The following is a 3,688-nucleotide window of genomic DNA, read 5'->3' as shown; positions in this document are numbered from 1 at the left end:
CTATCCTGGGCTATAGGGCCCCATCTGTCAATTACCTGTAGCTATCCTCGGCTATAGGGCCCCATCTGTCAATTACCTGTAGCTATCCTGGGCTAAAGGGCCCCAGCTGTCAATCACCTGTAGATAATCCTGGGCTATAGGGCTCCAGCTGGCCGTGGGCTGAGCTTTAGCACGGTGCCACGCCCTCTCCGACGAAATCTGTTTTGTCTCACGGCCGGCTGAGTCACATAGAATAGATAGTTTATCGGCACATGGTCTACAGATCATGTTATCCGTGTACAAATATAGCCCATTAGCACACAGGCACCGTGAAGTTCAAGCCATTCCGGCTCAAGTGTGTTGGTCCTGCACTCAGAGGCGTAAACAGCTCGGCGGAGGTTTGGGATTACACCCCGCAGCGCAGGGTCTGCAGACTTCGCGCAGCCACGGTAAGGGGCGGGAAAGGGGTGATTTTGCGGAGGCTCCCGTTTCAGGGGGCCATCACCGAACGGGTGCTCCTGAAACGAAAAGGGGGTCCTCTAGGACGCGGGGTGGGGGTAGGGGTGGGAGTGGGGGTAGGGACAGTTGTTTGTACCCACATGGATGGAGCCAGCCCAGGTGACAGGGACCAGCAGCAGCGCCTGGGCTAAACCTGGCTGAGGATTCTGTATTCACCTTTGTTGTTGTTGTTGTTTTTTAATCCTTTTATTGGGGCTCATACAACTCTTATCACAATCCACACATACATCAATTGTGTAAAGCACACTTACACATTCGTTGCCCTCATCATTCTCAAAACTCACTTTCCGCTTGGGTTCCTGGAATCAGCTCCTCGGTTTCCTTTTCCCCCTCCCCCCCTCATGAACCCTTGATAATTTATAAATTATTATTTTATCTTATCCTACCCTGCCCGGCGTCTCCCTTCACCCACTTTTCTGTTGCTCATGACCAGTGGTGAGAGTGGCGTCACCTTTGTTTTAAAGTCAAGAGCCGGAGCTGAACAGGGAAGGCAGGGGTCACACCAGTGCCCGGGGGCCAAGAAGAGATCAAATAAAGGACGTAACTATCGTCATTTGTCAGGGACTGGAAGGTCTGACACCTGATGAGGAAGGTTTTCCTCCCAGAGGGTTTCACGGCTCCTGACTAGGAGAAGCTGCTGGAGACGGGCACTCACGGGACACGGGTCTGACTTTGCATCCGTTCCTGTGCATCCCGCACTTCTGCTGAACAAAACCCTCTCCCCTAACTCACCCATGGGACCTTCTCCCCTCCTTCCCCTGAGGGGGAGCCCCTGCTTGCCCAGTGGGGTGGAGAAAACTCTCAGCTCCCCACACAACTCCTGCTTTTACTTTATCTGGATCACTGGTAACACGCGGTCCCAGGTTAATGAATTCTCTTCTATAAATAACGGGTTTATTTATTTAGTTATTTTTCACAAAAAGCTTCACTAGGTACCAGGTACTGTTTTAAGCACTTCACAAACATGATCCGCATAACCAATTCCCTCCTGGGGCTTCTAGGAGCTGTTTCCTGACACTGTATTCACATGCGCAAGAGAGGGCCAGATTCAAAGAGGTTAGAGCCTGAAGCCCGTCAGTGGGATTAGCAGGACACAACTCTTATCACAATCCATCCATCCATTCATCGTGTCAAGCACATTTGGACATTTGTTGCCATCCTCATTCTCTAGACTACCTTCTTCTTCTTCTTTTTATTTTCAGACTACCTTCTTAACCTTACTCTGTGCCCTCTGTTTGCCCAGGGGTTGTTTTAGGGTAATAATCCGACCTCTAGGAGACCCTGGATCATGTGGCATAAAATGTCATTTGGCTGATACATTGTGGCTGCATTGTTCTTATCTGACTATTTAACACTGTGACTCTATTGTTCTCATCCGAATATTGGTTTCCTGTCTCTTCACTGTTTCTATCAGAAGAAAGCTCCCTCTGGGTTCCCATCTAGAGAACGGGCATTCGTGTGAGGTGAAGGTGGAAGGGGGTCTGTGGATCATCGTAGCTCTGTGGCTGCTAAGCAATCAGACCACTGTCCCTTGGCGTAACCGGAGGTTCCCATTGCACAGCCTTGTACCAGCAAGGCTGATGATCCCACCACACCCACCGTCATCACATTGATTCTAACTAATGCAGGCCTTATCTAGACTTTCCAAGACTATACTTATTCTAAAAACAGGAGCAGACAGCCTCATCTTTCCCCTGCAGTGCCGCTGGTGGGTGTCAACCTCCCAGCATAACTCACCGTGCCACCAGGGCCCCTCAGACTGGTGACAACCCCAAACCAAACTCACTGCCAACAAGTCGATTCCAACACATAGCGACCCTATAGGACAGGGTAGAGCTGCTCCCCTCCCTGCCACGCCCCCTCCTCGGCCCTGTGAATTTCCGAGACTGTAGCTCATCCCAGGAGTAGAAACCTGTCTTTCTCGGGAGGTGCGGCTGGTGGTTTCAAACCCCTGACCTTGCCGTTAGCAGCCCATCGAGTAATAGGTGTCTTCCAATGAGGCATACCCTTGGGCTATGAGCGCTGGCTGCTCTCGGCGCTGTCCACAGTCCTCAGGCAGGAGACCTGGAGCTGTGTCCCAGAGAAAACAGGGGCCTGGGGGGGTCCAAGGGCTCTGAGGAAGAGGAAGGAAGGAGGGAAGCCAGGCCTCTCCCTCATGGCTGGTTTAGGCGACCCCACCCCCAGATCAACATTCTGTCCTCTTTCCCTGCCCTCACTGTCCTCCCTTGCCCCTGACTTTTCCTGTCCAAGAGAGAATGTCAAGGGCGGCTTGGCCCCCTTATGGAGGACTTTGGGGGGCCTCCCAGGTCTTTCCCACAATCCTTGGAGACATTAGCCCTGTCCTGTGCTTTCCCATCCCGGTCTGTCATGTGACAAGAACACCAGGGATGGAGTGGTTAGAAATTCCCCCCACCCCCAGGAACTGTGGCATCTGACCTCTGAGTGAGGACTAGTGCTTTGGTGCCAGGGCACATGCTTTTCCAGTCACGCCTTCCGGCTCAGGGTGGAGGATGGCGCAGTACACGGACTCTGCTACCCCTGGGCTGAGGTGAGGGACGCTGGAAATGATTCACCCAAAGCTCCGTGGGTGGGTCTTTGCCCTTGGAGGGCCCTCTGTGGGGTCACCCCTACCCCCTCCCCTCACTCACTTCCTCTTGAGAGCATCCCCGCTCTCCAGGAAACTACAGGGATTCCTTCACTGCTCATCAGCTGCTTCGGGGGAAGGTCATCCATTTGCACACACTGTTCCCCCTGCAGACTGAGAACTTGGAGGCAGGGACGGGACCTCGTTATCCTCCTGCACTGAAGGACTGGCCCGTAACCAAGCCAACCCAACCCAACCCACTGCCACCGAGTCTAACCCGACTCGCCAACCGCCCCCTCCCCGCCAACAACCCAAACTCCTTGCTCCCATTGTTGCTTCTGTTGTCCCTCCTGTATCTGTGACGGATTGATCTGCCACCAATCTAGAATTTGTACAACTCCACCCCCCTCAAAAAACAGACCTGAGCCCATTGCCTTCGGGTTGACTCTTAAGAGTCAGTGCAGGGCGGAGTGGAGCTGCGCTATGGGATTTCCAAGGGCAATCCTCTATGGGAGCTGAGTTAGTTAATTGTGCCAACCTGGCCAATAATCACATGTGGGGCTAATTGAAAGGCAGAGGGATAAATGGGTGGTGAGCCTCGCCTTT

The 3,688-nt window shown here is 53.0% G+C and overlaps 1 protein-coding gene across 1 annotated transcript in view; it reads left to right on the top strand.

The window, feature by feature from the left end:
* Nucleotides 1-321: 321 nt before the first annotated feature.
* The window catches only part of LRRC2 (leucine rich repeat containing 2), a 32,140-nt gene continuing 28,773 nt past the window's right edge, over nt 322-3,688 (top strand). The window contains exon 1 of the mRNA XM_004703996.2: nt 322-428. The gene's annotated coding sequence lies outside the window, so the exon portion shown is untranslated. The remainder of the gene's footprint in view (nt 429-3,688) is intronic.

Source organism: Echinops telfairi, unplaced genomic scaffold, assembly GCF_000313985.2.
Source record: "Echinops telfairi isolate 266 unplaced genomic scaffold, ASM31398v2 ScPeMD7_7420;HRSCAF=8458, whole genome shotgun sequence".
In the NCBI taxonomy this organism is placed as follows: Eukaryota; Metazoa; Chordata; class Mammalia; order Afrosoricida; family Tenrecidae; genus Echinops; species Echinops telfairi.
Note: the sequence above shows the minus strand (reverse complement) of the source record. Positions and strands in the feature narration are given on the sequence as shown.